Source organism: Monodelphis domestica, chromosome 1, assembly GCF_027887165.1.
Source record: "Monodelphis domestica isolate mMonDom1 chromosome 1, mMonDom1.pri, whole genome shotgun sequence".
Lineage (NCBI taxonomy): Eukaryota > Metazoa > Chordata > Mammalia > Didelphimorphia > Didelphidae > Monodelphis > Monodelphis domestica.
Window position 1 is genome coordinate 346,796,241 of NC_077227.1, and position 12,887 is coordinate 346,809,127.

At 37.3% G+C, this 12,887-nt stretch overlaps 1 protein-coding gene across 2 annotated transcripts in view; it reads left to right on the top strand.

The window, feature by feature from the left end:
- The window catches only part of SH3RF2 (SH3 domain containing ring finger 2), a 180,249-nt gene that overhangs the window by 89,163 nt on the left and 78,199 nt on the right, over positions 1-12,887 (top strand). The gene's annotated exons all lie outside the window — the stretch shown is intronic.

Here is a 12,887-nt window from a genome sequence, read left to right on the forward strand (position 1 = left end):
GTGTTTATTTTAAAAGTTTCAATAACCTTTTTTGTATATTACTATTGATAATATTATTTCCTCTTTATTCCTCACAATTAACTAAGAGAAAGAAAAAATATTCCCTTGTAATAAATAGGCAATGTCAAGCAAAAAAAATCGCTTTGTTTAAATTATACTTGAGAGCCTACTCATTTCTCTATCAATTCATACTACCCAAGATTCCCTGAAATTGTCACTTTCATCATTTTTACAGTGAAATAATATTCTATTATATTCATATGCCACAGTTTGTCCATCCATTTCCCAAAAGTCTATGAGGCAGCCTAAAGAACTCCCATGCAGAATAGTTCTTTTCTTTTCCTCTCCTTTAATCCCTGCTTCAGGCTCAAGAAGTTTACTTTGATTGTGACTATTCCCTCCATGGTATTATCCTCCCTCTTAACCCCTACTCCCCAATTGAGTTTGGTGAATTTCTATACCAAAATCTTTAGTGCATTCAACTTCTATTTGTCCATTCCCAATAATAGTGAAGTTCATTTGAAGCATGGTCCCTCCACCTTTTCCTACATGTTTGTATGTTCTTCTCATGTGTGAGAAATAACAAGCTGAGCTCTCTCCTTTCTCCTTTCTATATTAGTGTATTCCTTATATCCTTCCTTCTCTTTCTCCTCTTAAAACCCTCAGAACAGAACCAACACCCATCCAGGTCCTCTGTTTTTCTTATTTAATTCCCTGGGTCCCTAACAAAGACATACAGTTGTGAAAGATTTCTTGATTTTTCTCCTTCTATTAGAATGTTAGCACATTATAAAGCTCTGTCTAGTTGCTCAAATAAATTTACCTTTCTCAGATCCTCTGTACTCTTTTCTTTGTATTCCAAAGTTCCTACTCTTTTCTAGTCTTTTCATAAGAAATCCTTCAAAGTCTTCTATTACATTAAAGAACCATTATTTTTTACTTTGTAGGATTATAATCAGATTTGCAGAGTAATTTATAGCTTGCTTATAAATATGTATCTTTTATCTTTTGAAATATTATAATCCACAATCTCTGCTCATTTATAGTAGAAACTGCTAGTCCTGATGTGATCTTGACTCTGATCCTTTATAATCTGAGCTGCTTCTTTCTGAATATTTGTTGTATTTGGGGTTTTTTTGATGAGGGAGTTCTAGATTTTGTTTATTGCATGCCTGGGATATTTTCACTTAGGATTTCTTGAACTATATAGCTCAGGCATTTTTAATCATAGTTTTCAGGAAGTTCAATGATTCTTAAATTGTATCTCCTTAATTTGTTTCCCAGGTCAATTGTTTTTCATATCAAATATCATACTTTTTTATATCTTAAAGTTGTTCTAGTAGTTCTTGGTTTCTCATGGAGTCATTGATCTCTTTTTGGTCTATTTCTTTACTTGGATAAGATTCACAACATTCTCTTCTAAACTGTTTGTCTTCCAGTTCTTTTTTTCTGAAGATATTATTTCTTTTTTTTATTCCATTTCATTTCTTCTAAGAATTCATGTACTCATGTGGAAAATCCATTTTTTTTCCCTTTTACCTCTGCTTACAGTTGCTATAGATACATTTACTCCTCCAGGAATATCTTTAGATATGCAATAATTCTTTGATACTTATTGATGTTTTCTTTGGCTTATTTGTCTCTCTTTTAGTTCATTAGTTCCTTAATGAGGGTTTTATACCAGGGTTAGGCTCTTACTTTTTCAACAGTTTTGAGTGGACTGGTCAGTCTGGTTTGGACTTGCCCTGTGTCACCTAGATTCCTATGCTGACCATCTCCCACAGTTCACTCCTAAGAACCTAGGCATTTGGGGTTTGAAGTACTAAATTATCAAGTACCTTTCTTGCACTTCTGAACAAAGCACTCAGGACCGTGGGCCTGAAGTGTCCCAGTCTCATAACTGACAAACAGCATGCTAGTCACTTTTATACTACTCCCTTCTACTTACAAAAGCATCTTTCTGAGACCCTCTGACCACTCAGAGGCTTTTGCAAAGAAGCCTTAGGTTTCTTGCTGCCTCCAGATACAGAGCCTTGCATGTAACATGTGACACCGGTCATGCTGGTACTGATCTTTCTAGTTGGGTCCCCTTTCTTATCACCCTCAGGCTTCTGACTGGCCTCTTGTGTAGGGCTGAGGTGGAAGAAATCATCCACTGCTAGGGGCCATCAGTCCACAATCCACTATCATTTCTTACTAGATTTCTTGATCATTGCTGTATGTTTTTAATCATAATAGCATCCAATTGTTTTTGGGAAACAGTAATAAATATGTGTGAAACATTATATATTTAGTCTACAAAAAGACAGTGACTAATGCATGGATGGATTTTAAGGCCCCTTGCAACAGCTCTTAGTTCGCCGGGGATTCATAATCTACAGGTTGGGAACATTTGATTTAATATTCATATTTCACTATTTTAAAAGCTCTGTAATTTGGATGTGGATAATTCTCTTTACTTATATGGAAGATGACCATAGCTTTTTTTTTCCCTTAGTAGACCATTTTAAGAGTTGTTAGGGCCAGGAAGAATACCCACCTGGTGGTCAACTTTCTGGTGATGAGCATCCCTTATTAGTTTAGCTAGGCTGATCTGATGATACACTTTAACAGGCTTCCCAGCTTGGTTAGCTACCTTCCAGAGTTTGTATTGTGTGTTGGCATAGCCTTCATTGAACCAAAGTCATCTCCAAGCCACAATATCCCATCTGACTAGAACCAGAAGAGACCTTAGAGATCATTGCGTTCAAATCACCACCACCCAAGAGTTCACTCACAGCCGAGATTTACACAAATGAAACATTTACGTAGCTAAAGTGGCAGAGTGGATGGAGTACAAGATTAGAATCAGGAAAACCTGAATTCAATTGCTATCTCAGATACTTAATCGATGAGTGACACTAAACAAATTGCTTCATCTCTTTCAGACTCAGTTTTTCATCTATAAAATGGGAATGATACTATTACCTACCTCATAGGGTTGTTGTGAGGACCAAATAAGGTAACATATAAAGGATTTTGCAAACCTTAAAGTGCTATATAAATGCTAGCTAGGGGTCAGCTAAGTGACTCATTGGATAGAGAGCCAGGCCTAAAGATGAGAAGTCCTGGGTACAAATGTGAACTCAGATCTTTGTAGTTGCACAATGCTGGGCAAGTCACTTAACTCCAATTGCCTAACCCTTTCTGTTCTTTAAAATTGGAACTTAGCATAAAGCCCTCATTAAGGAACTAATTAACTAAAAAAGAGACAAGTAAATGAAAGAAGACATCAACAAACATCAAAAATTATTGCAAATCTAAAGCTATTCCAGAAGGAGTAGGTGTACTTATAGTAACTGCAAATAGAGGTCAAAGAGAAAAAATGAATTTTCTACCACCATGCATGCAAGGCTTTTTAAATAAATAAATAAATGCTAGCTAATAGTTTTATTCATTAGAATGAAATGCAAGGCTATATATAGTCGAGTACTAGAATACTATAATGTGGTGTCATATTTTAGGAAAAGGAGAGATGAATATGGACTGGATTTTTCAGAGAAGGCTTCCTTCATTAAGAAGGCAGGGCTTATGGTGGCTCTTGAAGGCTTGATAGGATTTAGATAGAGAGAAACATATATAATTGGCATTTTTTTAATCTTAGTTTTGCTTTTTACATATAGCATAGTGTGGATTTCACAGAGAAGGAAGAACATGAACTAGAAAGAGGATGGAAAGGGAGAAACCACAATCCACTGGGCTAATCAATAAAAAAGTTCCAACAAAAGTAAGATTAAAGGGGGGGTCTTGGATGAAGTAACATTTAATAGCTCTTATTTGTAGTGTTTGATGCTTTCCTGCCACAAAACACATTTCTAGTGTAGGATCATGGAGGGAGCACTGGATCTAAAGACACAGGACCTGTTGTTCTCAGTTCCCATTTCCATCACATGGGATCTTGGACAAATCCCTTCACTTTTCTGAGCCTCAGTTTCCTTATCTGTAAAATGAGGAAATCCTAGATCAAATGACCTCAAAGTCCTACGCAATTCTAAATCTGTTATCCTGTAATCTTTAAAATGATGGGGGTCAGGGCAACTGAGTGGCTCAGTGCATTGAGAACCAGACCTATAGATGGGAAGTCCTGGGTTCAAATTTAGCCTCAGACACTTTCTAGATGTGTAACCCTGGGCAAGCCACTTAACCCCTATTGCCTTTACCACTCTTCTGCTAGAGAGAGAGAGAGAGAGAGAGAGAGAGAGAGAGAGAGAGAGAGAGAGAGAGAGAGAGAGAGAGAAGGAGGGAGAGATGAAGGGAAGTGAGGTGGAGGAAGAGAAAGAGGAAGAGGGAGAAAGAATGAGAAAAAGAGGGAGGGTGGAGAGAGACAGAGAAAGGCAGGGGGAGAGAAAAAGAGAAAGAGTGAGAAGAAGGGAGAGAGAGAGAGGGAGGGAGAGGGAGGGAAGGAGAGAAAGAATGTGTGTGTGAGTGTGACTCATTTAGTTCTCTAGATACCTCTGAGCTAATCAGGACAATGTCATAACTACCATTTTACAAAGGAGGAAACTAAACCCCAAGTTCTGAATGACTAATAGTAGGGAGGGCTAGGAGAACCATGCCTCCTTATTCTAGGTATCCTCTTCATTCTGCCAGCCACCCAAGCTCCACCCCCAAGGGTTGTGCAGATAGATTTCAGGGGGTCCCTGAACTTGGATGAAAAAATTTTATAACTTGATTTTCATTATTTTTTCACTAGCAATTTTCTTCAATGATGAAATTTTTTGAACACTTAAGAAGAGGTCCATAATCCCTAAAAGTATAAGAAGCCCTGGTCTAGAAGACGATAAGAGTGGTGGGAGACCACATCAGGAATATGGAATAGCAGGAGTTTAGCATGGAGAACAGTACAAGAGCTGGTTGGCCTAAGCCCCAGAAGAGAGCACATAAGAGAATAGAAGAGATGAGCAAGTAGGCAGTAAGTATAACGTGGGCAGAGCCAGGAGCACAATCTCTACTTAAAGACTTACTATGAAAAGGTCTGAGTGATTACAACTCGGTTTAATACACGGCTGACTAAAAGGCTATAAACCAGAGGGACAGTAAGGAAGCCCAGAAGCTGAAATCTTTCTTGTAGCAGGTACTTATTTAGGTTGAAAGGCAGTTTTGGAAGATGAAAGAGTAGATTGATGAGACTAAGTAATTAAGAAGAGAATTGCATGCTGGGAATTCTACTGCAAACACTCTTTTTAGCCATGCAGGTAGCAACCTGAAAAGCCAGAAGTTGACTTGTAGTGATTTTTTAAAAGAGCTATAAATCTCTTTTTTAAACATGAATCTCTGTTTTGAGATTAAACAGTTTAACTGAGCTCTAATCCCTTTTTAACAAGACAAGAATGAGGAGAAAGTCAAGGACTTCTCTGAGTATTAGATGTTATTAGAAATGGTACAACATTTCTTGTGTTATAGTCCAGGTCTAGGAGGAAGGATGGAGAATGGAAAGGAATAAGCATTTATTGTGTGCCTACTAGGTGCCAAGCATTCTGCTAAGTGCCTTTACCAATATTCTTATTTAATCCTTCAACAACCCTGGGGAAAGAAATGTTATTATTATTATTCTCATTTTATAGTTGAAGGAACTGAGACAATCAGAAGTTAAATGACTTGCCCAGGTCACACAACTAGGAAATGTCTGAGGCTGGATTTGAACTCAGATTTTCCTGACCCCAGGCCTAGCATACTACTTAGCTGCATAATTACATAGTAGGTCTGGTGGGGAGAGGGGGTTAATGAACGAAAAATTCAATATGAATCAACAAAGGATGACAACTTTTGCCATTTTAATCCTCTTTGAGTGTAACGTTCATCCCCTATTCTACTCAGACATGCACACATACACACACACAAACATTACCCCTACAATAAAGACTTAACACAGACTCAAACATGTTCTCCATTCACATCAAATATTCTGTCCCTACAAAGTCACATTCTTATTTTGATGTTTAATTGATGGTTTTTTAAGACTTCACTTCATTTCCCTGTACCAACCTTCACACAAAAATAACCCATCTTGTATAAGAATCACAATTAAGCAAAAGAAATGGACATATTGATCTTGAGTGATGTCATATGCCCTATTGCAACTTCTTAGACCACCATCTTGCTAGATGGGAGCTCTACCTCCATCAGCCCTCTGTAATCAACTAATGTCTTTTAGAATTACTTAACCAGTAGACCAGGGAAATTATGTATATTATAGTTTAGCTAGATTTTTAGTTAAAATATGTAATAAAGTAACACACTATTCTTATAGAAAAGATGGAGACATGTGAGCCACATGGTAGTACAATTGGATAAATTCAGAACTGATAAGAGTAGTCACTAATAGAGATGTAGGAATGTGATAGAGCCAACTCAAATCAGCTAATGAAAGCTAATTGTTAAATTGTCAGTGTGAGCATTTAAACATCAGAAATCAGCAAAGTTACAAATCAGAGCTTGATTTATTATTTCTTGACTGCCTAGACTGAGAAGGTGTTAGTGAGAATGTTAATGATGCAAATTAAACTTAAAAGTGTATCTCACATACATTTTTATTTGTTTTGGAGAGCCAGTTATAACATTTAACTGTACCCTCTCTGGATCGTGGATATAAGCGAACAGGAGGTCTCCAGTAGAACTACTCTGTGCTCTTAAACATTTTTTCAGTGTCTTAGATAATAGGATCCTTATCAAATTTGAAAATGACAGATAGCAGAAAGAATGGTTAATACATTAGATAGCAGAGTCAGGATTCAAGAAAGATCTTAGCAGGCTAGAACATTGTACTGAACCTAAGAAGATGAAATTTATAGAGACAAATATAAAGTCTTTCATTTGGGTTCAAGAAATCAGTGATGTAAGTACAAGATGAAAGAGGCATCATCATTATCTTAAAGATAGCTAACATTCATATAATGCCTACTATATGCCAGATACTTGTGCTAAAGTACTTTAGAAATATTATTTCATTTTTTCCCACAATAACCCTAGAAGGTAGGCACTAGTATAATAAACATTTTACAGATGGGAAAACTGAGGGAATCAGAAGTTAAGTGACTTGCCCAAGGTCATGCAGCCAATAGAAATGGTCTGAGACTGGATTTGAACTCATGTTTTCCTGACCCCAGGCTTAGGGCTCTATCCACTGTGCTATTTAGCTGCATGATTTTAGGGGAAAGTGTTTGAATGAGATCTTAGGAGCTTTAATGAACTGAAAATGCATTCTGAATCAACAATCTAACATGACACCCAGGAATACATGCTTAGGTTATATTAAAAGGGCATAGTATCCAAGAATAAATGATGATCCTTCTATTCGCTGACTTGATCAGACTACATTGGGAATATTGTTTTTTGCGTCCTGGTGTCACATGATTTGAAGGGTATTGATAAACTAGAGAATATACAAAAGAAGACAACCAGAATGATGAAGATCCTCAAGTCCAGGATGCATTTGGCTCCAGTGAAAACACTGGGGATGTTTTTTATCTGAATAGGAGACTTTGGGGTTACAGAATAGCTGTCTCCAGGTACTTAAAAACAGTCATGTGAAGGTAGAATTAATTTTTTTATCACTTAACCCCACAGAGTAGAAGTGAAAGCAATAGGCAAAGGTTACAAACACACAAATTTAGACTTGATATAAGGACAAACTTCTTCCCAGTGAGAGCTTCCCTCAAAATACTGAGTTCCCCATCACTGGAGGTCTTAAAACAAAGATCAGAAGAGCATGGGTCAACTATGTTGTAAAGGAATTCTTTCAGACTTTGGTTGAACTAGATAACATCTGAGGTCCCTGATAACTCAGTGATTCTGTGTTTTTCCCTTTACATATACACAGTCATTGTTCTCTTTGTCTATTTCTGTTCTTCACTCTGCATCTGTTTATGCAAGCATAGATATACTCTTCCTAAAAGCACAAACACACTACTTTTCTCCCATACATGAACAGAATACTTCTTTTAATATGTATACACAGTCCCCAGTCTCCCCCACCCCATACACATTTTGGAGATCCCTTAATACACATCTTGGGGGTAGGGGAGAGAGAGAGAGAGAGAGAGAGAGAGAGAGAGAGAGAGAGAGAGAGAGAGAGAGAGAGAGAGAGAGAGGTTTTACCTCCTGAGTCATGAGTGGAGGCTTTATGACTCATAATTAAAGCAGTGAGTAACAATGCAACGTGTAACTCTTTCTTTATAGATCATGCAGTAGAGAGGTGTGAAGTGAATAAAAAATTAAGAACCCACTTTCATAGGGAGGATATCACTCACTCACACAAAGCTTCACTCTCCAAAAATCTGAACAAAGTTGTCTTGCCTTGCTTTTTTCTCTCTACTTCTCAATTCTTCTTTCTACATCATTTGCTTAATCTATAGAGAGACTGAGCCAGAATAAGAAATCCTGGTTTGGTTCAGGGCATGTCTGATACTTTCACAAAATATAAGGATATAATTAGATTGATTTTGATATTGATGCTATGATCTCCACTCTGTAAATTATAAGTGTTATTACATGATTGTCTGAATATTGGTGAAACAATCAAGAACTGTCCTTATTTCATCTAAAGCAGGGTCAAAAGTCAAATAAAGTTAAGGAGTCTATTCAACAGATTTCATATAGCTCTTTAATTCCATTTTTCAATAGTTAACTCTTGAAGAGCACACTTTTACTTAATTTTCAGATTCTGATTTTATTAGTTATGAACAATAAAAAAAATGAGTAATCCATTGTAAAAAAAAATAAAGTTAAGGAGTCTAATGTCCTCTCCGAACCTCAGTTTCCTTATCTGTATGAATAAGAGGTTGGACTATTTGATCTCTAAGGTGTCCTCTAGCTCTGAATCAACAATTCTGCAGTAATTGAAGCTGACATTTATAAAGCATTTTAAGGTTTACAAAGAAAGCATTTCTATCATTGCCTCATTTGGTCCTCATAGCCACCCAGTGAAGTACGTGGGAGAAGCGTTAATCTCCTACAAGTACTAAATTTGTGGAAGATTGATGATTTTGTTAGCATGGAGAACTCTTAGTCAGGAAACTCTTTCTACCAATGCAGACTGAAATTCCTCAATGGCTTAAGTCCCATCTGGTTGTCTGGGGTGTAGTGGCTTAAGTGGCTATCCCAGGCTTAATCAGCTAGTAAATGTTTCCATCTTGGATTTGAACCCAGATTTTCTTGACTCTAAGCCCACCACTCTGTCTACTACCCATTGTTGCCTCTGTGCCCCACTACCATCACCCTTTATCATAGATAGAGTCTTTCTGAAGTTAAGTAACTTGCTGCCAAGGTTCAGAAGGAATTTGTGTGTAGTACAATCTAAGATAACAGAACATTCATGTGCTATGGGTAGCTGCTACTAGACAGTGGCATCTTCTCTTTCTTTTTGTCTTTCCCCATCAACTAATCTCCCCTCTACATATACTCACACCACAAAGCAGCCACAGAATGCCATAGCCCAGAATGATTCCTTCCAACTATTCTTCTGAGCCTCCATTTAATTTCCAGAATAACAAGTTGGGCCAATGGTTCTAAAACACAATGGGCACATGTGTATTTTTGGTCTTTCCTTTTTCTTTTGTTTTCATTCCCAATCCTTTTTTTTTGGGGGGGGGGGTTACAATACTCACTTTATTTCCCTCCCTCCCCTCCACCCACCCTTCCCGCAGCCAATGCACAATTTCATTGAGTATTACTTGTGTCCTTGATCAGAAGCTATTTCCATGTTGTTGTTTGCACTAGAATGTTCATTTAGAGTCTAATCCCCAACCATATTCCTTTGACCCATGTATTCAAGCAGTTGTTTTTCTTAGGTGTTTCTACTCCCACAGTGTTTCCTCTGAATGTGGATAGTGGTTTTTCTCGTAGATTCCTACAAGTTGTTCAGGATCACTTCATTGCCACTAATGGAGAAGTCCTTTACATGCAATTGTGCCACAGTGTCTCAGTCTCTGTGTACAATGTTTTCCTGGTTCTGCTCCTCTCACTCTGTATCACTTCCTGGAGATTGCTCCAGTCCCCATAGAATTCCTCCACTTTATTATTCCTTTGAGCACAATAGTATTCCATCACCAACATATACCACAATTTGTTCAGCCATTCCCCAATTGAAGGGCAGCCCCTCATTTTCCAATTTTTTGCCACCACAAAGAGCAGCTATGAATATTCTTGAACAAGTCTTTTTCCTTATTGTCTCTTTGGGGTACAAACCCAGCAGTGCTATGGCTGGATAAAAGGACAGACAGTCTTTTAGTGCCCTTTGGGCATAGTTCCAAATTGCCCTCCAGAATGGTTGGATCAATTAACAATTCCACCAGCAATGCATTAATATCCCAACTTTGCCACACACCCTCCATCATTCATTACTTTCCTTTGCTGTCATGTTAGCCAATCTGCTAGGTGTGAGGTGATACCTCAGAGTTGTTTTGATTTGCATTTCTCTGATTATTAGAGATTTAGAGCACTTTTTCATGTGCTTATTAATAGTTTTGATTTCTTTAACTGAAAATTGCCTATTCATGTCCCTTGCCCATTTATCAATTGGAGAATGGCTTGTGGTCTTTCTTTTTCCATTTCCCCTTACCTCTCCACAAAATATATTTCCCTGTGAGAATAGGGATCCAAGAGATATTTCAAGGCTTTGTAGGCACCCCAAAAGACAGATTTTGACAGCTCCATGAGTTGGGGGAAAAAACAAAATGTATTTAAAATGTTTTATTGGATTTTTCCAATTACTTGTAAAAACAATTTTTAACATTTAAAAAAATTTTTCAGTCCTAAATTCTCTTCCTCCTACCCCCTCACAGAGACAATAAGCAATCTGATATAGATTTTACATGTGTAATCATGTAAAACATTTTTTTCATATTAGACCTTTTATGGAAAATTTAAACCAAAAAAATAAGGTGAAATATGGTATGATTTGGTCTGGATTCAGACTTTATCAGTTCTTTTTTTATAAACAGATGGCATTTTTCATCAGGAGTCCCTATTGGATTGCCTTGGATCATTGTATTGCTGATAATAGCTGTCATTTACAATTGTTCATTGAACAATATTACTGTTACTGTGAACATTGCTCTCCTGGTTCTGCTCACTTCACTCTGCATCAGTTCATGAGAGTCTTTTCAGGTTTTTCTGAAATCATACTGCTCATCATTTCCTATAGCACAATAGTATTCCATTATAATCATATATCACAGCTTACTCAGCCATTCCCAATTGATGGGCATCCCCCCTCTTTGGGATACAAACCTAGCAATGGTATTACTGGGTTAAAGGGTATATATGGTTTCATAGCTCTTTGTCTGTAGTTCAAATTGTTCTCCATAATGGTTGAATCAGTCCACAGCTTCCCCAAGAGTGCATTAGTGTCTGTTTTCTCATCTTCAACTTTTGTCATTTCCATTTTATAAGTGCTAATAGGAATGAAATGTTACTTCAGAGTTGTTTTAAATTGCATTTCTCTATGAGTGATTTAGAGCATTTTTCATATAACTATAGATAGTTTTGAATTTTTTCATCTGAAAATGATATGTTCATGTACTTTGACATGATAAGTTAATATACTTTGAACATTTAGCAACTGGGGAATAACCTATATTCTTATACATTTGACTCATTATGTATTTGAAAAATGAGGACTGCAAAAGGCATTTTGGGAATTTCCAAACTATATAAAGTATGAGAACATTCTTTTGACTCTTTCTACTTTTAATAGAAACAATTTATGGGGCAACAAAGAGATATGAACTGAATCCAGGTCCTCTTTGAACCCTGGTAACCCTATAGTATATGTTCTAGAGCAATCCTAGGATTCTCAGAGCCAAGTGCAAGGAAAATTGTGAAATCAATGAAGATTTCCCCTTTTGCATCCCCCCACCATGAGGTCCCCTTCTCTGCTTTTCCTATTTCCCAGTGCCCCCTGCTCTGTCCTTATTTGATCCACATCTGCTCTTATCTAAGTATCCAGTATAAATTATTTGTGCTTCAGTGTGAATTTGTCACTAGGTTACCTCTCAACAGGGGTGTTTACTTTTCAAACCTGATCTCTCATTGTGAAATCAAAGCCCTTGTCCTGTTCAAGGCATTTGAGCATCAATGAGGAGATTGGGGCTAACATGGGGTGGAGGTAGAGGAAGAAGAGACTTTCTTGATGCTCTGGAAGTCACACCCTTTAGATAGCTCTCTACCTAGGGGAAAGGCAGCCCTTAAGTGATCATAGATTTGATTTGCCTTTCTTCATACAGAATTGTAGCATCCAAAATAATGATTTCAGAGGGCATCTGTGTAGTTCAGTGGATTTAGAGCCAGGCCTAAAGACAGGAAGTCCTGGGTTCAAATTTGACCTCAGACACTTCCTAGCTATGTGACCCTGGGCAAGTCACTTAACCCCCATTGCCTACCCCTTACCATTCTTCTGCCTTGGAACCAATACACAGTATTGATTACAAGATGGAAGGTAAGGGTTTTAAAATATAATAATAATAATAACAATGATTTCATTCCATCATTGAGTCCTTCTGTTGGTGAGATGACTCATTCATTCCTTACCTTAAGACATTTCTAGTTAGGCATATTTAGGACATTAACTTGGGTGCCCCAATATAGTTGGGTAGAGTACCAGACTTGGATTCATTATTTCCAAGTCCTGCTTCTACAACTTACTAGCTGTGTTACCAGGAGTAATCACTTAATATTTCCAAGTCTCTGTTTCCTCACCTGTAAAATGAGAATCCTAGGACCTTGAGCACATGGTGGTTGTTGTGAGGCTTAAAATGGAAAAAAAAAGCTATATAAAACAGTATATAAGTGACATGTATACTTTTATAGAGCTATATGGAAACAGAGGTGCTAGAAAATAATTCAGGATT